The sequence below is a fragment of the Typopeltis vanoorti genome, chromosome 25 (assembly GCF_054136105.1).
Source record: "Typopeltis vanoorti isolate ZY-2024b chromosome 25, IOZ_Tvanoo_1.0, whole genome shotgun sequence".
Lineage (NCBI taxonomy): Eukaryota > Metazoa > Arthropoda > Arachnida > Uropygi > Thelyphonidae > Typopeltis > Typopeltis vanoorti.
In genome coordinates, this window is record NC_143573.1 from 75,544,318 (window position 1) to 75,565,900 (window position 21,583).

The 21,583-nt window shown below is 34.9% G+C and overlaps 1 protein-coding gene across 1 annotated transcript in view; it reads right to left on the bottom strand.

Annotated features, from left to right (window-relative positions):
- Positions 1–21,583, bottom strand: part of LOC150092856 (sodium/potassium-transporting ATPase subunit beta-like) — an 80,760-nt gene that overhangs the window by 8,030 nt on the left and 51,147 nt on the right. The gene's annotated exons all lie outside the window — the stretch shown is intronic.

Here is a 21,583-nt window from a genome sequence, read left to right on the forward strand (position 1 = left end):
AACATTAAAGAGAACGTTTCTCCCCCCCCCCTCTTCTTATCAAACCTCAGTTTTAGATATTTGATACGTGGTGGAGTAGGTTACCCAGAGGAAAGGGAAACTTCGAACTCTTAGAGGAAGAGGTGGAAGGAGGAAGAATAATATTTCGTATAGTAGTTGAAGATAGCGAGAAGAAAGACGCACATGCTGAGAAAGAGAGAGAGAGAGCGGAGAAACGTGAGCCATTACTGACACTGACAGTTCTATTTCCTGCTGACCAGGCTCTTGCCCAGCAGAGAACCGATCGAACTACTTCCACGATACTCAACGAGAACGAATACGATGGCTAAGATTAATGCATCATGTCAAGGATTTAAGCAAACTTAGCAATAAGGAAACTATTAATAAGATTTTACAGAAGATTACCTGTCACTTAATGGTACCCAATAGATGGAGACCAAAAAGAGTTTTTCAGTTTCTCTCATGTTACTCATAAGTAAACGCTATATTTCTTTTATATGTATTCAAGAAGAGCAATTTTTTTCCCCTACACGATCGGAACATCTACTAAGTCAATTAAATATTAGTGTTATATATTTCTGGTATGATTGATTGACAATCCCTCCCAAGAAAGATCGAGAATTCAAATAAACAAAAAGGCGCCACCCAAATAAGTTTTTTTTTTTTTTTTTTTAACTGTGCTCTCTTAAAATTAAAAAAAAATTAAAAATGAGAAAACTGTTATTCAAATACACAGCATGCTTTCTGTCATTTAATGTAAATTTAAATGATACTTTTTAAAATAAAATTTAAAGAATAACGAGATAACATTGGAATTGTTTTATATAACGTTGAATGCATTTGGCATTAACGAGTGAGAATATGCAAAAGAGATATAATATTCACTACAGCTGAATATTGAATACAGTTCTCCTTTTGTGATTTCAATTCTGCGCTAGAAAAGTTTATGAAAAAAGATACTTTTCGAGAAACACAACCCATTGAACAAGAAAGGCATTTTTAAAATAAAATGAGATGGCTTTGAATGAAAGAAGAAACAGTCCAGACTAAAGATAAATACAAAATGCAAGAAAAAAGCTAAGGAAACTGGCTAGAGAAAAATACATTGAAGAGGGAAAAAAAGAAAGTTATTTTCTATTATGCTGCTAAGTGGAGGGTAAAAGAATTTCACATAAATACGAAATGTTTAGTCAGAAAAATTCTTTAAAAACACAAATTAATCTTTCTGCAAATAAGAATCGATGAACCACATAAAATTGGAAAGTGAATTTCGAATAGAACAGTAAAATTAAACTTAAAATTACTTGTAGCTTATCAATGTTTGTTTATATATTTTGTTTCATAAAAAATCGTTTGAATGTAACATCTTAGGACACAGGAAGACGTTGGTTACTTAGTGACCGCTCTAAGAAAGAGATTATGCGAAAAGTTCCAAATCGGGTTCTCTTCCCTACAAACGTTTAGTTGCATATCTCGATTTTGGTTTCTGGCGAATCAGCGCGCAGAGCAGATTATGCACATATTTGATTTTGTACTAAATTAGCTAGAAAACAGTGATTTGCAAATTACTGTTAAAAAAACTTCTTGCTTTTGGGGAAGTTTTCAAATGTCCTGTACGTTATGCATCTTCAGTATGTGATTATATTACCGATGTGATTCTAAATTGGATTCAGCTCAGTTCACTTCCAAAATATATCGCGAGATAAGCCTCAGGAAGTAAACACATCCTTATTACAAACGCTGAGATATTGTCCAAACTTCAAAACCCTAAAATAGTAAACAGGACTAATTAGTAAACTGCTTTTTTTCTAATTAGTCATCGACTGTTTACTATCCAAATCTATTAGTTTGGTTTCTTTGTCATAAGTTATTTTTACATAATACTTTTCTGAAAGACTTCATTGCCTTGTTTTTTTGCAACATTGGTAATCGTTTTTACCAACTTAGCTGACATCCAGATGGCGCTAGAGGTCACCACGATGAAAACGAAATTCCGGCTTTTTTTTTCTGAAATCAATCTCATTCCATGAAAAACAACAATAACAAAACTGTTCGAAGGTGACAGTTAGCGTTCTCATGCCACAACATGAGGATGGCGAATCGGTTCTAATGATCGCTATCACGACATCACCAAGCCACCGTTTAAGTTCACAACTACAGAGAAAGAGCGAGATTATTGATTCGCTTCTTTGCGTTTTGAAACTGCTCTTATGTTACCGCATATATTCAAGGGTCTCTTTATATAGACAGAAAGTTACAGCAATATTAGCGGCAGAGAAAAAGGGTGGTCTGGATATTATTACGTGTTTTAGCACTGACTTAAAGATGGACATTTCTCAGCTATCTGCTTTAATGTCCGTGCAATAAGTCTTGTGTAAAATATTAGGTTACGCAATTGTTTTTACCTACGAGGAAAATACATCGTGCTATTATATAAATCCGGTTCTTTACAAATCCTTGATTAGTATTGGATATGAAAACATAACAATCACTTATAAGGTATTATAATACATTCAAGAACAACTTCATAAGCACAACACGGTTTTAAACAATCTAGAAATATGAACACTGAACAATGGATAAAATTATAATTCAACCGATAGAAATGTTAAAAATCTGAGTATGACGTCAGAGAACAATTAAAATGAAATTTGCTAGAAATTGCTACATTATTACGCATGCTTCAGAGCGGAATTGCAACTTAGTCCGTCTTTGGCTAAATGATCACTGGATGAAATATCTCCCGTCCACTTTGTATCTCAGATTTCAAGCCGTATCTCAAATCTCAAGCTGGTAGAAATAACGGACTCAAAGAGCCCGATAATTTCTCCCAGTTTCTTTCTTATCAGCAAGCAATTTGTTTTCAGAACAGTAGTGACGAATAAGCCAACTCGAAATACCCTTTAAATTGTAACGTCAATGAAGGTGTTATGTGCTTGGAATTCCCCGGTGATCGCCTGGGTTGCAATCAGTTGATTCCACTTTTTGCAACATTCTCATCCATTATAAGGATGTCCTTTCTTTAGTGCAACCATTAAAATATTAAGGCTTTAGTAATCAAGATATTAATCTACAGATGTTTGTTTTAAATAGCGACAGAAATTCATTACGAACAATGTTCCTTCCCCACCCAGCAATGGACAGAGCATTTATACAAGCGCAATTAGAGCCTCCTTAATGATGAACCGAAAATAGAAGTAATAAATATTCGGCTGCTAATTCCTGAATGTCTACAGACATTCACAGGCTTTTAGAGATTATCGTAATCTCGTAGTGAAACTAATGGAGGTACAATTCGTTACATTCTTGAAATAGCAGCCACCCGAAATAGATTTAAAGCTCTTAGCATTGGGAATTATGAATATTACCTAATAACAAATACTAAACAAGAAGAGGGAAAATGCCTCTGAAATACGAAATACTTACGATGCGGCTTAATTAATGTATATTTTTGTGATTTTGAAAATTCGCAAATGCGATGACCGAAGCTGTTTATCATCCTAGTTTTAACATAACCTTAATAAGTTATTTTTTAAAAAAATAATTATTCCTCTAAACAAACCCACAGAAAAAGAGGATAGACTTTGAATGTCAAAGACGATGGTTAAAAAAAATAACGATTTTTTAAAATGTGAACTTGAATGCCTGCTTGATAAAATATGTGACAAGCGAAGTTTTTTTCGGTTTAATGTATTTTGTTTAATTTGTTTTACAAACTTATCTGAGTTATGTGAAATCTAACAGTATGATTCATATTATTTCACTACATGTCTTTGTCAATTTATTTTTTGTAGATTATGAACAAAATAAAATTAAAAACAAAATAAACTTTTCTCAGGAAACATCCTACACTATGACAAAAAAAAAAAAAAATAGTACTGAAATTTCGACCCCCCCCCCTTTCAGTACACGTGTTATAAGATACGTCGTTCGACTGCATGTTTATAAATAGCAGAGTCCGCCATTACGTTTAGCTGTCGCAATGACGTTGGAAGAAAAGTCATTTATTGTTGAGCATTATTTTTGTTCGTACGGAGTCGGCAAAGCAAAAGATCCAAGCGTACAACATGTTTGTGAGCAGTTTGTTCGTCGCTTCCGTAAGCATGCCCCAAACAAGTGTCATCATTGCCTTAATCGAGAGGTTCCGACGTACCGAGAGTGTTCTGCCACAATACAAAGGACATTCGGGAAAACCAGGAACTGTTAACACAAATGAGAATCACGGGCGTGTGCGTTTTCCGTAAACTGTAACACTTGTTACAATCTCCGAAACGCAGACAACGCCGAACAGCGGTAAAAATTGTTATACCGAGGCGGTCACTACCGCGACTCCTTAAGGAGCTGAGTGCCTTTTCGCTCATCATTCAGGTGGGTTGAACAGCAACGGATTACGCTACACGGCGGGACTACTGTGCGGGCCAATGTCTATGAAGATCCGTCTTTCCTCCATGATGTCTGGTTTTCGGACAAAACGCATTTCCATCTAAGCGGTCATGCAAACAGACGAACCTACAGGTTTTTTGGTTTCTCGAGACTTGAAGTTGTCCAAGAGAGAAAAAAGTCTTCACAGAGGTTTTTCTCTCTGTGAAGAGGTTAGTCAGGTTCTTTCTTTAGCAGTTCTGAAGAAAGAACCTGATTAAGGTTCTTTCTTCAGAACCTTGATCAGGACTTTTCAGCTGCAAGTGAGCTAACTCTCTTTCTGCTGAAAAGTAAGTTAGCCGGCGACATACGGCAAGGATCCCCTTCCAGAAACTTGGGTCATTGCTCAAAACTGGCCAGAAAAATACACAATTAACAGACAGGGTACACTGGAAAGGGAAGCAATATAGCGTTAGTTGCTTCAGCCATAATTATGCCTATGCATAATTAAAAATGCTGCTTATTGTAGAACTCCAGAGCAAGATTCTGGACATGCATACAGAAGAGGAAGGATATGCATATCCTTCCTCTTCTCAGATTTTCGCGATCACTCCCTTTGATTGTTGAAATATTTGACTACTCCAGACAATGAAGTGACGATATTTTATCTGTCGCATGTATTTTGTAGTGGCTAGCCTGCTTTTTTGTGATAAAATCACCCTTTGAAAATGAAGCCGGCTAATTTACCGTTCTGTTGAAATATGCAGACTTTTCAACAGACGGTAAATTAGCCGGTTTTAAATGGCTTAGACGAATCCATTGGTTGGAAAGCCCACAGTTGAAACCCGTCTATGAAGGCAGGAACCATTTAATCAAATGTTGAGTTAGCCCGTCTCAAACGAAGATGGAGGATTTTTTCCCCCCAAACTTGAGTTTTTAGTCCCTCAAAACAGACGAACCGGCTACAAGAATACGTACAATATACAGACAGGGCAATACGGGAGTAGGGATAGAGTAGAAAATAATTTTAATAAAAATATGATAACCATTCAAAGTGAAGGCCAACTTCAAAAATGTTGAACCTTCAGCATTATCAGAATATCTTTGGATGAGAACTTCCAAATAGCCAAAATACACAAATGACACAAGACCATCTCATTTAAATTCTGAACAACCAAAAAAGCTATAAACCTTTCTGATAGTTTTGATAAATGGCCAATTAAAAAAGTACCGCTGAAAAAAATAAAGCACAATCCATTGGATGATGGAAGATGAGGAGAGAATACTAAACATAAATAACTTCAAAATACGAACAACTGTTAATAGAAAGGGGGATGGTAAATCCCTTTATGTTTTAATAGCCGGGTACGAAACTCGGATCGAAATCCATCGAGTTTCCTGCCGAAAAGAACTATCGGCAGCACCAAGTATAAATGATCACTTGGGTAGTACAACACCAGGGCAACTCCATGCAAAGGTGGAGCAAGCTCCACTGAAACCGGTCTGGGTAGTGACCTCTTTTCATAATGTAAAACAATATATATACATCTCTTAGGAGCTGGGTTTTACATTATGAGAGAATATTAAAGTTAGTGACGGATCTTGCTCCACCTTTGCATGGAGTTGCCCTGGTGTTGTATTACCCAAGTGATCATTTATACTTGGGCCTGCCGATAGTTCTTTTCGGCAGGAAACTCGATGGATTTCGATCCGAGTTTCGTACCCGGCTATTAAAACATAAAGGGATTTACCATCCCCCTTTCTATTAACATGTTCGCCGGTAAAATAGCCTTTCGGCTTATTAAATTAGTAATGTACGAACAACCGTGTTGTAAGGAGTTCACCATCTTTGTTTCGTAAATTATATCAATTTTTGAATTGATATGCTAATTGATTTACACCAAAACTCATTCTCAGGCAAACAATATTTCTTTATTAGACAATCTTAAATAAAAAGAAATTATACCTGTATATAGCACATCCAACATAGGCTGATTTGCTTAGATTGAAAAAAATAAAAAAAAAATAGGCATCTAAACCTCGTGGTGCAAGTGAAGTAATTATGATTTTAGCCTCTCTTGCAATAAGCTTTCATTTATCTTTCACCCGAGGAGGCAACGAGCAAAAAATTAAATAAAATAAAGATGATGATGCAGTTTTCTTGTGTGGTATAATGTTTCAAAGATGGTAACTAATTTATAACGTAACATTCCTATCCATATGAATACAATTTCTCAGTTCTCTTGAAGAAAAGAAACTCTTTTCTTTATAATTAGGATTGCCTTTATATCAAATGATGTTTATGTGAACAATAAACTTCATTCGATATAAAGTTTTAAATTATTTCTTTCCCATAGTGTGATGTTATTGTTATACTCAATTGGATTAAACAATTAAAACAATGCATTTTGTTGTAATCTTCACCAAACAAATCAATTCGTTTCATATAAAATGCAATTTATAAGGGAGAGCAAATGTGAAAAACCTAGGGAGGGGATTACTTCTTTATTTTATGACGGATTCCTTCTAATCCATGGCTCTATTCATTAGTAGAATCTAGAAAAAAACTAATCAGCAAGTAAATTAGTTTCCTCAAGTAAATTACTTTACTTTGTTTGTTTGTTTTTTATATTAAAGAAATGATGTTTACAATTTCGACGATCGTTGAAAAATTAATTATTTTTCTTTTTTCATTTTTCAAATAGTATACCTAAGCCGGTCTTTTTTTTTTCCCTTTTAAAAGATATCCGTGCCTTTCCTGTTCTAAATTTTGAACGAAATTTACATATTTTATCTATGAATTTCCAATTATAAATCGAAGTAAAAACACGTCAAAAATATTTGAAATACACTGAGGTGCCCCCCTCCCCAAACTTGCTTTCCTTTCTTTGTCAATAAAATCCAACATAGGAAAAAAAAAATTCTGTTGCACTAAGAAAGTGCTAATAATGGGTCTTACTGCGAAATCGAGGTTATTTCTACAAAACATTATAAAGAACCGGCTGCGAATCTAAAGTGATGGATTTTGTAAAGATTCAAAGTTCATAATTTTCATGTGTTTTTCTTTCTGAATTTCCACATTCCTGCTGATAATAATTCTAGGGCGTGTTCACTTCAGAAGCCTTTTTTTTTTGGATTCAGTACTTCATCTGGGAAGAAATCGTATTTATTGCACTTTTATTTTTATGGGATTCCAGAATACATTTGTTCGCGCCCTTAAGCTTGACATTCCCGGGTATGTAATTTGAATGTGTTGAATGTTATTTCCTGTCTACTTCGGAATACAAATGCCAAGACGTCAACACGTGCGTTGCTCATGACTAACCCCGGAGCATACGTAACACGTTCTGTCTGTAACCTGGTGACGAGCAGAGAAATTACTTTTCACCTTTATCGCAACGTTCGTCATGCATCCCTTCGAAATGTTCGAACAATTCAATTGAAGGTGACTTTGCTAGTCGCAAGTCATTGATTCTAAGCAAAGCAACCAACACGTAACTCGAACTCCTTGGTCTAGTGTAGTGTTCATTCGTGCAACACCTCCGTATTGCCTCAATCGTCTGCACTTGTTTACTTGGTCCCCTATTCGTCGTGGACGTTCACTTTAATAACGCTATTTAACTTTACAACTGGATATTTGGTTCGTATTCTGTTCTGTTCTGTCAATTTAAAGTAGCCATTTCTCGGTTACGACTGCGCGCGACACAAAGTTGTACGAGAAAATTTCCTTCGAATCTAGAAAGAACTCCAATTCCATTTATTTCATGTTTCGAAAATATATTGCAATTTGAATTGTCCACAATGTCTGAACTTTCGAAAATGATTGGTTGATTTTAATTTCTCTATTTTTTAATTATTATAGTCATTCTAAATTCTAAAAACGATCCTAAAGATAACACGAGCTTCTCTTTTCATCATCTCTTGATATTTCAGGTGTAGTTGAGATTTCAAATATTCGAAATTCGAATATTGGGCGTGGCAACAGCAATTTTCATCGACACATTTTTATCTCGCAAAACCGAAATCCCTAAAGGAAATGCGTGCGTTTAAATGAAGCTTTTCTTTATGTTTGTTCATATTACAAACGTGGTGTTTATTAACTACGTCAAAGTTGTATTAAATATCTAATAAACAACCAATGATACCTCATGGCCAGCAAAGGTTGGTCGATTGGTAAAGCCTCTGCTACTAATGGCTCCCGCAAAGTTAAGCAAGTTTGAGCGTGGTTAGTAGTTGGATGAGGATCAATCGTTCAATGCTGTTGGTACACTCTCTCTCGATGCGTCTTTGGACTCCCTGGAGGTGTTACATGATAATAATAATAATATAAATAACCTGAATGATCTGATGAGTTAAATCAGATCATTAAGTTATTTTAACACACTCGATTATAAGTTAAATGTTCTATAAAACTGGACTATTTCTGTCTTTGCATCTTTGTTTTTAATCGAAACACAAAGACGTAAAGACAGCAGAAAGTCAGATGATAAACACCACAGTTTATCATCGGATTTTTAATGATTCTTATCTTGTGCAGAAAAGAAAATTTAATAGGATCGCTCGTAATTCTTATCGTGTAAATAGCTGTGGTACTTACAAATATTCGCTTTATTGTTTTAAATTCGGTAGCCACGCTTTTATATCTTAATTTAAGTAGAAGCTTTGATCGCAATGTTATCTCATTCAACCCACAGATAGTATTCACTACGGTATAATCAATTAAAAGAGTTAACATTCATGACATGCTTCCAACTTATAAACAAAGTCAGATTAATGAGGAGTCTCTTGGAAGAAATCTAATTGACATCCAGAAAGATAAGGGTCATATATTTCTTGTATGCCCTATCTATTGTTATGTACTATGTTATGCACTCATACGGAGATGAATGGGAGTATTTAAACTGTCCACGCAAGCACCCAGCTGGAATATAAAGAAGGTTTCAACCAAATCCAAATCACACAATTTATCCTTTTACATTTTCTCAGTTTTGCCTTTGATCACGACGTGCACTATTTGCAATCAGGATCTAGAAATGTGTTACAAAACATTGGAATCAATGCAGAGCTAATATTTACCACCCGTTACTTCTGATTTATAAAAGGGTTTCATAAGACCTCAATAACAATTACACAAGTGACTATCTACAAAACAGTGGAAGATGCTGGGTTTATATTACGCCATTCGCGTTTGAGAGTGAATTCCTAGTAGATGCGGGCTTCTCCATAGAGGGACCTGAGATTATTATGATCGTACTGTTTATTTAAAATTACCTAAGTTAGAATCCCATGTAGGTTGTACGAAATATTCATAAAGGTTCTTTATGAATATTTCGTACAATTAGAGAAGAGTTAGCTAGCCTCATATGGAGGAGAACGCGATTTATCTATTAAACAGACAAACGAACTTCAGAATGCAGTTAATTGGTTTAAAAATGTTAACCTCGTACCACTGAGTTGTCTCAGTCATAATCGTAACTAATCTAAAATATAATGGAAGATTTTGATCCACAATCCCAAGTGTCCCAATTGGTCCTGAGTCGAGAATCTGATCTGGTCGGTTGTCGATCGTATCCAGTGTCTAATTATCATCGCTGTTAGCGACATTTCTCAAATGGCCAATATAATCTATGGCCAGCGATCAGTGTCCATGAACTTTGGCTATACAGTTATAATCAGATCTTGGACTGAACCTCGCTTCCACCACTTGTATTAAAAGCATTTCAATGATTCCTTCGTCTTACTATTTCGTACATTAACGATGCATGCAACGCAGCATTAACTTGACACTTATGATCAACACAGCGCAACGATGTGCGCTGTAAAGACTACATTCGTCTATACAAATCAGATCCTAACTTGTTTCAACCAATTGTTTGCCTATAAATAAGATTTACACCTTCGTGCGTAATTGATGACAATTGTTTCAACTTCAGTTGGAGAGTTTAATCATCAACAACTTTAGTTACCATGGATACAGATCAATCTACCTTTGCGTTTGGTAAACAGTATTTGCATTTCATGAAAGTACTAATTTCTAGGTTTAATGCTATGTTGCAGTGGTACTACAGTATATCCCGACTGTTTGTCTCAATAGGCGCCAAGTGACTGATTTATTCGTCGATGTCCGTTCTCTCAAATAAGTCTGTATACCTGATTAGTGCTTTCAAAGCTACAGTATAGATAGTCGGTTCTCTCTCTTCAGAAGATAGTGTACTATTCCTATTGCTTTGCTTGTAAGGCATTATTTGATAAAATATCCAGAACATGTACCTATTGTCCTCAGATAGCAGCAGCTTAACTATTGCTGAGAAGGCAGACTATGAATGTCTTGAATCCATCGTCTATCAGTATGCGATGATTTTATGACATTGCTACTGGGGAAAAGAGAAAATTCAGCTCATGACACCCTTATATACATGCTTGGTATATTTAAGAGTGAATAAAGCAAGTTTTCTCGTTGTGGAAGCAAAAACATGGACAAATATTTTATCTGGCCCCAATGGACTGGCCAACTATTATGAAACTCCTAGGTTCCATTTTCTTATACTAGTGATTCCAAAGTCTCGAGTGTTTTTTCTTACCGTCTACATGTTCGAGATGTGAATCTTATCGAAATGAAAAACATATTAATTCAGCTTGCTTGCACATAAATCAAAGACCTCAGATATGAAGCAGAATTGCTAAGCAGTTTCGCAATTTTTTTGTAAAGGCATTCATGCTACAGATGTTGCAGCTATCTTTTCACACTTCCTGAGAATTTTCGCATTATTCAAGTGACCGTAGCAAAAATGTCAATATGACTTTATAAACATTTGGAAGGGATCCTACCAGAACACAAACTGTTTTATTATATTATCGTATTTGATGTATCTTATGAAATTTCTAAACAAAAATTATTAGAATGGTTGCAAGATTGATATTATTCTCGGACGATTTTTAAGCTTAACTTTGAGACAAATCACAAATGATTTCTGATGTTAAAATTCATTACAGTGTGGGTTTATGATTAAGCTGCCATTGTATACTTTTTGAAGAGCCATTGCAAGACGTGAGAAGCTATTACAATTATTCATTGTTACTGAAATGAATGATTGCAGTAACAATGAATTCTCAGGAAGTGTGAAAAGATGGATGACGTTTTTATTTTTCTAAAATAAATAATAGAATATTCTAGCTCCAAATTATGGGAGGCAAACCTTTGTAATTTTTTAACATTGGGCGGTTTGCTTTGCTTCAAATGATCTTTAGAATAACCAACAAATCTTGTTACTGTGCAGATATTCCTATTATGAATGGAATTATTGATTTTTCACACTAATTTTAACAATGTTTATCGAATATCAGTTTCCAAATGATTATGACGCTAACAGCAATCTGTTAGTTTCATAATTATTTTGAAAACTTTTGTTAATCATTTTGACAAGTGGATGTATGAGCACACTGCCAACTAAGTAAAATTCTGATAATAAAAGAATTTAGATCTAAAGTTCATTGGCAATGAAAGAAATATTATGGAGTGAATGTGTCGAAATAAACATCAGACGTAATTTTCCCAAATCAGGATAATTTTTTTATATAATTAAATATATCTTCGTTCGTGACAAAATTATGTAAATGTGTTGAAAGTTCAGTTTTTCTAACTTCGTTTCTTTCTTAATTACTGTTTTCCCTAAATGAGAACATTTATTTTTAATTTGTTTGGGAATTTCCATTACTTGAAACACTTTTGTAATTATTATGAAAATTTAATTGAAAATGATTGCCCAGAAGGTGTTTCTCTATTGAAAACCAATTACTTTCTCGCCCTGAAAAAATGTATTTCTGTATTTTAAAGGATTTTTACGCTTATGAATACAGTATTCAGAATCCATTTATCTGTGCTACGTAAGGCATATTTATTTCATCAACAGTTTGATGCTATAAACCAGACAATCTTTAAAGAATTGCACACATATAACTCTATTTTCTATCGTTAATCATTCTTGATTGAAAAGTGCAACATTTTAAATTTATTAATATGAATAATATGAGGTTATCTGCAAGGATAGAAAACTCACAACTCCATGGTGGACATCAGAAGTAAAGAAGAACTGAAGGAAAAGAAGAAATCATATCAAAAGGTCCTGGGAAATAAGTCATTTGTGCTCTTAGAGAATACAGACACAAATGTAAGAAAGCGAAACACTGTGTAAAACTAGCTAAACAAAAGTCATGGGAGGACTTTGATAAGAACATAGAAATAAATATCAAGAACGTGGCAAGATATTCTGGAGGTTGTTGAAGAAACTCAGAAATGGAGGAAAGAGTGATGTAAAAGGAACTGGAGATGATAAATGTGGCATGAAAATTGGACGAAAATATATCCTTGATGTATGGAGTAATTACTTTGAAAAATTGCTAAATGAAGCAAGCAGCAATGATAGTACAGTGGTAAAAAAACACGCAACAGACATGCAATCAGGAAAGATATCCATACTTGAAGTAGAGAAAGCCATCAAAAGCCTGAAATGTGGAAAGGCAGCAGGAGTAGATGATATTAGACCAGAAATGCTCAAGTATGGAGGTATAATAGTCTTACAGTGGCTTAGCAGGGTTTTTCCTGCCAGTTTATCTGGGATTTTTCATCCCGCAAGCAAGCAAACCGGTCCCGTGAACACACACGGATTACAGTCAGGAATACTGACCCAGCCATAGGTCTGATTCGTCAGCTGTGCCGGTCCCGGATAAAATGGGGGGGGGCTAATATGGTGCCGTACCTCCCCGTAAACGGGTCTCATACAATTATTAGTGGCTGCACTGCATAGTTCAGAAGTCCTGGACAGAGGGACAAATTCCAGACGATTGGAGTAGAGCTCTCATAGTACCATATATAAAAAGGGAAATAAACCTAAATGTGAGAATTACAGAGGTGTTTCTCTATTGAGTGTTCCTGGTAAGATTTATGCAAGTATACCTGTGAAACGGTTGAGAAGGATTGTGGAAGAAAAGCTTGGTGAAGAACAAGCTGGATTCAGGCGAAATAAATAGAGGCTGTCAGGATCAGATTTTCACTTTACGACAAATAGTTGAGAAGTCATGGGAATATAACAAAGATCCGCATTTAAGTTTTGTAGATCTGGAAAAAGCATATAAAAAGGTGCCAAGATCAAAGATATTCAAAACACTACAGTTGTATGGTGTCAGTGGGGCATTATATCAAGCAATACTTATTCTTTATTTGAATTGTAAGTCAGCAGTTAGAATTGAAGGAAGTACAGGAAGATGGTTTAATGTTAAATCTGGTGTCAGACAAGGATGTACGAGTGCATTATCCCTTCTGTTATTCATTATCTATATGGATCGCATTATGAAGAAAGTCTTATTAAACTTGATATCAAAACTGGAAATGTTAATCTCAGCTCTTTATTTTATGCGGACGATGTTATACTTCTAAATAAATCCGCTACAAGTCTGCAAGATTCTCAGACTAAATTGAATAACTGTTGTAATAGATATGGTATGAAGGTCAGCAATAAAAAGACAAAGACAATGAAAATAGGCAGAATCATTGAAAATGTCAACTGTGTTGTGAATGGAGAACTTGTGGAACAAGTAAAACATTTCAGCTACTTAGGCACGATTTTTAGTGAAGATGGTAAATTAAATATGGAAATAGACAACAGAAAACAAAGATATAGTAGGAAGTCAACTGAATAAATTTATATGGAATAAGAGAGAAATTAGTCAAAACACTAACTTATGGATCTGAGAGCTGGGTCAGAAGTAAAACACTTGACCGAAGACTAGAGACCGCAGATATGAGAGTCCTGAGAAAGATTTGGGGTATGAACAGATGGCATCAGTGGTAATATAATATTAAAAACGAGAATATTAGAAAAGAACTTGACATTATAAAGATCCAGAGGAAGATCAAGAAATATGTGGATTGATACAGTTAAAAGTGCCTCAGAAATTAGAAATGTAAGATCTGATAATGTAGGAGTCTTGACAGGTAACAGATTGATTTGGAGGAAAATTGTAGATCGGAAATTAGAGGTGATGTAAGTACATGTCAGGAATTTGATGATGACACTTATATCAATAAATGTCTATAATTTTAATAATTATAGAACTATTTATAAAATTATTGATAGTTCAGAACTGTATCATTACATTAGCGATTTTCTGTTGTTAATTATCTGAAAAGTATGCATTCAATTCTTAGAAGAATAATCAGAATTCTATTAATTATTTAATTGATTTTTACATAGTGGGCATGTATATTTACAAGCGAAAACCTAGTATCATAAGGATTCAAAGTTATTACACATGCATATAAGAAGCACTTTAAAATTCTTCACTGTCAGCAACAAGTTTTTTTTTTGTAGCAACAGGTGAGTTATCATAATCGTGTCATATTACATCTGGGATTTGAGTGGGTGTGCGTGCGCGCTCGGCATTTATTTATTTGGCGTAATGATATAATAGCCTTAGGACTGCTGTATCATCATACGCTAAATAAATAGATTATATTAAACGCAAGTTCATATTGTGAACTAATTGCATAAATTCCTTAAATAAATGAACTGATTTGGCTACGCCTATCTGGCAACAAGAGTCAAGTTGTTTATGTTGTGAAAAATTAAATAGTCGAGAGTCTTAGCTCAATGGTAAGATGCTGCACTGCTTTTAAAGCTCTTCTGTTTGGTGCAACACTTATTATAAATGAAAAGACCGCTTTGAAGAACAAAAGAGGCAATAAGTCGAAGCTCCAAAGGATGTAAGTCAGCTTTTTTGTCCCTTTGCTTACTTAAATTATGAGTATTCTGGTTTATATCATTACATCCAGCAATGATTAGTTATATTATGACAGATGTTCATGTATGCATTAATCATAGGATGCAGGCTTTTTCATTTTGTTTAATATATCTTGTGAAACGCAAAAGAAAGGACATAATTACCCGTTCCTGTAAGAAATGGACATAAAGTTATTAGACACAGATATACTGATGTTAAATGCATTATTGTTTACCATTTCAGGTAAAGAAACGCGTCAATTTCACCTGGAAATTTTGACATTACTTATAAACATTCCCTCTTCACCTAGTATGACTACGTATAGACATTAATACGTTTATTGTGTTATTTATTCTGAGAATATTACAACATGTTTACTTCGAAAGAAGAAGAAATCTATATTTTTCTGCCTTTTACATCCATTGATCAACTCGTTTTCAAGTTCTATTTTCGAACTGAAACAATCTATCATTGCTTTTGAACGTTATTCACTTTACTAAAGTATTTGATTCTGCTGACAGGGGACGACTATGCGAAAACGCTCAAATTTTATGGCATTCCACCTAAACTTATCAGAGCAATCAAGGCACCCTACCAGAGATATCAAGCCACAGTACTAGTTAACGGAGACAAAACAGGCAGTTTTCCGATCACCACAGGAGTCCTACAGGCCAGAGTATCTTGTAATCCTACAAGATACTCTGGCCCCATATCTTTTCATCATAGTGATTAACTATATTTTTAAATTAATGCAAGTTAAATCTGGAATCCTTATCAAATACCCATATATACAGATGCACCTTGAAGACGTGAGCTTTGCAGATGATATAGTCCTCATTGACTACAACGTTACAGATGCCCAAAACCACTTCAAAAGCCTTAGGAGAACCGCAGAAATAAAACATCAGCTAGATGGGCACATCTATATAAATCAAAATGATCGTCTTGAAAAAGTAGAGGACTTTGTATACCTTGGATCACACATCTCAGATTCCTTAATAGACATTAAAACAAGAAAACAGAAAGCACTGCAGTTCCACAGAATTCTTAATAAAGTATGGAAGTCGAGCCTCCAAAGGAGACGAAGATTCGTCTTTACAAGTGCACCAGACAGTCTATCTTTCTGTACGGCTTCCAGACCTGGAACATTTCAACAAAAGCAGCAACCAATATTATAAATAGCTTTGGAACTACTTGTCTAAGAAATATCCTGGATTACTCCTGGGAAGACCACATTCCCAACTCTACTATATTAGATGAAACCCAGCAAGATTCTCTAGTCAGCACTGTTCAAAGAAACCAAATAAAATGGATCAGACACCAACTCAGACATCCATCCTCTATACCAGCGCTTCCCAAACTCTAGGCCGTGGCCCCTTTGGGGGCCGTAGGTTTTGTTGAGGGGGGGGCCGTGAAATAATGAAAACAAATTTAAAATGTTTTAAGACTAAGTAGATTTTTTTTATTTTAAAAGAAACGTATTTAACTTTTATTATTTATTATTTCTTTTTTGTTATTTTTTATATTTTAATAGAAAAATTCACACATTGATGTTGGTTCACAAACTTTGCTTCCTGCGTATTTCGGCGCTTAATGAATATTAGTAAATATTGTTTATTCATATGTTTCATTTCAAAGCAGTGGTTAATTGTATTTACTTCGAATGCTCTCCAGGGAAGCTCCAAATCTTCCTGTCCCTTTCATCACGCGTTCGTAAACAGCGACTGTTGATATTGACTTTATATACATATCAAAACTCGTTTTATATTATCACTGTCATCTGAGCTAGTTTTCTATTACCAATAAAAGTTTCGCATATACTTCACACATGAAAAAAAGCTTAAACAAGTTCATGTGAGGAGATAGTAACTCCATTGCAGTGGTAAACAACACCCCTCCCTAACAACCACTATACTGCAGAGGCAATAAAAACAAGTACTTTTATTATGCCAGTGAATAAGGTATGAGGAGTCTGTGTAATATATTTCTCAACAAATAGTGCAATTAGAGACAACTGGGATAAAAACACACTAATTAATGAATCACATGTCCCCTCATACAGAAACTATGCTGTATAGACTGAAACAAAACCATATGTTGCATGGGCAAACACGGTATATAACTAAAAACTATTGTTATTAATTAGATGTGTGTGAGTTCGATTTCCCAAGGCAGCAATAAAATTCAACCGAACGTGTTAAAATTCGTAAAAGTGTTAAAACTAAGTAATATATATATATAATGAATGTTATGGCAGTTTCACATATGGAATTCGGTTGAAGAGAGTTAGCATTTCAACTCAATTGTCAGCTATGCTTTTATCTTTCGGTTGCGCGATCTTTTGTTAATACCGCACCAATTACATGAACATCTTAATAACCTGCCTTTGCTGTCTGTTTCGCGTTAGGCTTAATTACCGTAAAGGGAGAAAAGTCACAAAAGAGAAAAATGTTCCTGGTCTGGGGATTCCCTTATTCAGGTAATATTCACTAATTTCATGTTATCAGTCTATGGTGTGCCAGTATCGGTAAGTGGTGATATTATTTGTTCTATTCTACGTTAAAAAATTTAACCCTGAGATGGATAAGTGGCTGATAAAAAATAAAAAAAAAATCCCGCGAACAATCAGAAGAAGCAGAAACAGACTCAAAAATAAGGACAGTATTTCATATTTTACCAGAACAGCCTGCATCGTCTTCAGAACCAAACGGTAAGAGGCAAAAAATGTAATATATGCATTTGATTTTTGCAATATTCGATGTGTATGTTTGGTATTGAATATAAATACAATAAATATTATAATGATATATGTCTCTATTACGATTTTTTTCGAGGGGGGGGGCGTGAAATATTTTAATTTTTGCAAAGGGGGCCCTGATATCTAGAAGTTTGGGAAGCACTGCTCTATACCCTTTGATGCTCTGGTCTTCTACGCCCCTACAGATGGAAAAAGAAAAAGAGGCAGACCCGAACTCCATATTGGAAATACGTCAGCAATATTCTCCCCGTTTTCCCCCAACTCTCTGCATTAGAGATCCTTCAATTAGCATATGACAGAGAAGCCTGGTTTTCCTTCACGTCATAACAACCTCCACGTCCTATCTTAGTATACACAGACTACTTATTTGTTTTGATTGGTTCCCTATTATAATTGTAAAATTATAAATAAATGATGAAAAATAATGATGTTAAGCGCATTATTGTTTACCATTTCAGATAAAGAAACGTCAATATCACCTGAAATTTTTGAAATTACTTATATACATTCCCCCCTTCTAGAATGACAGTCACGTAGTATGACTATATAGACATTGATACGTTTATTTTATTATTTATTCTGAGAATATTACAACCTGTTTTACTTCGAAAGAAGACGAAATCTATATTTTTCTGCCTTTTACATGAATTTTATATACATCCATATAAATTTTATATTTATATCCATTGATCAACTCGTTTACAAGTTCCATTTTCGAACCGAATTGATTCAGAAGTGATCGAAGCTGTGCAATGTTTCCTTGGTGTTTTTGGCGTCATCACACGAAGCAGAAAACCAATGTCCTTTCGTTTAACGTTTAATACTTACTAATGTTTACTACCTTCGGTAGATTTATGGGCCTATACTCAAACAGCTTTCAGTTTTTTTTATGCTTTGAAACCTCGTAAATCTTCTCTTCTACAGAACGAAAAAATAGCATTAAATCGATAATCCTGTACTGCATTCTAGTAAAAACTGTGGTCCAGTGAGAGATCGTTAGAGTGATTCGCCATCCTTGGATCAGTAGAGAAGATGCTGTCACCATCAAGAATGCAACTTTTTTCCTTACTGTGGAAGACTAGATTGTTTCTTTTTTTTACGTTTTTATTTATTTTTTTTCCAAAATTCTTAACTTCTTCCCAGCTTCTATTGTTCCGACGAGTTCTCCAATCAATGTCGAAATAATTATTGAACAGCAATTCTCATATTTACCATGGCTGTGTTCAGTTGAAAACAACCAGATAGGGTAAACATTCCTTCGCATACACGTGAAAAAATTGAATAATTTAATGATTTCACTAATAATACCATTACATAAATTTATGTTATCAAAATCACTCAAGACCAGTATTTCACTTTTCGTTATATTTTACCCATAGGAAAAACGAAGTTTTCTATGTTTATCAATTATCAAAGGAATGGGTGATGGATAGTACAAATGGCTGCCACTAAGGAGAATATTAATTGTATAAAATTGATGGAATCGGCAATTTAAGGGATTCTTATTTACGATATGCGTAATTTTACAGACAACTTCCATTCACACGAAATCGTGATCATGCAACATCAATGAAATAAGCTACTAAATACATAACACCGTAATATAATCAGGAATCGACCATCGATGGTTGTCTTTGAAGAGTTGTCTGTTAAATGCATGGCTTCGTCGGTGAAGATGTTTTCTACGGCTGCTTTTAAAGCACGTCAATTGGGCAACAGCAGAAGGTCGTGTTGGCTAAGAGTAGCCTTTAAACATCTTCAGGCAGTTAGGTGGATTCTTAAGGATAAATTATCAGAAATAAAGGTTATGATGACGCAGCCACCGTTTTTCATCACCCAGTCTCTAAATTTCACTGAACTATTCCATTAGTCCGAAGATCATTTAGGAATGTCCAGTAAAAACAAAAGTGGTATTCAACGAAGACGGAATATGGAAGTTTTCTTCTCTCTCTTAATCGGTTAAAACTCCAGTCCTTGTTTCAGTTCACGTGTTGCCTGCATTATCCAGTTTTATGAAGGTAATACAAATATTTTACAATAGGTAAAGGGGTGCGACAAGGATGTATTTTATCTCCGTACCTGCTTAACCTGTACAGTGAATACATTTTAAGAATGGCAGGGCTGGAGGAGTCTTCAGTTGAAATTAAAATTGGTGGGAAAATATTAATAATTTGAGGTATGCAGAATTACCACCTTGCTGGCAGAAATCAAAGATTTGGAGGCTTATTATGAAAGTTAAAGAAGAAAGTGCTAAACTTAACCTTAAACTTAAGTCTTAAACTTAACCTCAAAAAGACAAACGTTATGGCAACATGTGAACGTAATGATTTTGAAGTAGATGGGGAGAAAATGGAAGCAGTTAACAATTTTGTGTTCCTAGGATCTCAAATTGATAAAGATGGTTATTGTACCGAAGAAGTTAGAAGATTATTACTCGAAAAAAAAAGCAATGACAAATTTAAGCAAGATCTTTAAAGATAAAAAAGATATTAGCCTCGCAACAAAAATCAGAATGGTGAAAGCAATGGTATTCCCTGTGGTGCTGTATGGATGTGAAAGTTGGACCCTGAGAAAAAGTGAAAGAAGAAAGATAGATGCATTTGAATTATGGGTTTGGAGACGCTTACTAAGAATACCATGGATTGCAAAGCAGACCAATAAATCAGTGATAGACAGAATAAAGCCAGATTGCTCCCTCGAAGCTGTGATCATCGAGCAAAAATTGTCATACTTCGGACATATTATGCGAGCACATGTCAGTCTGGAGAAGATGATGATGCTTGCTAAAGTTGATGGAAGCAGGCGAAGAGGAAGACCAAGAATTAGATGGGTGGATGGAGTTAAAGAAGCAACTGGAGTGAGCTAGGAAATTCTGAAAGACATGGTGAGGGATAGATCTGAATGGAGAACGATGTTCAGAGGATCACCAGGAGTCGAAAACGACTCGATGGAACATAACAACAACAATACAAAATACCTCAAAGCAGTTTATATCACACACCAGAATTAAATGATCAGACTATATATGGAACATACTTTCCAGTAACCATTTATAACTAGCGGTGTCCCTGTGGTGGTGTTTGCACACCACCACAGGGACAGCCGCTAAAACGATCACTGATATTCAAAATATTCTGTAATACTTGGATCCCAGTCTGAAATAATCAAACTACGTGGATTAGCATATCTAGCAGACCGGAACTATACAGTCTGATTACTTCCTACCATAAAGATTTCGTTAAAGGAAATTTAACACTTTTTTAAGAACACTTCCTCCAGGAAGTACAAGTTGGTTTGAGAGGAAAATTCTCAAAAGGATAGGCTACTATGTTATATATCTCAAGGTTAAAGTTTAATCAAATGTTAAGGAAACCTTCCTCGCTGTTATCTCACCAGTCGCTATTTCCTAATGGCGAGCAGTGAAATTCCTAATTGGTGATTATGACCTAATTTTTTTTGTTCCCTAATGGGTGAAAAGTTAAATTGGTTAACTGGACAATTATTTCTGTTTTCTATGAAAGTAGGCTTCAATTCTAACTTTGCGTTGTAAAACAATGTGTGGTGAGACAACCGCTGATCCTCCAGATCCCTGTTCGGTGAATGATCTGAAAGAACTAGTGAAACACCCTCATATGAGAAAAGTAGAAAATTTTAACATAGATAACTTAAAAACAACAATGAATAAATTAT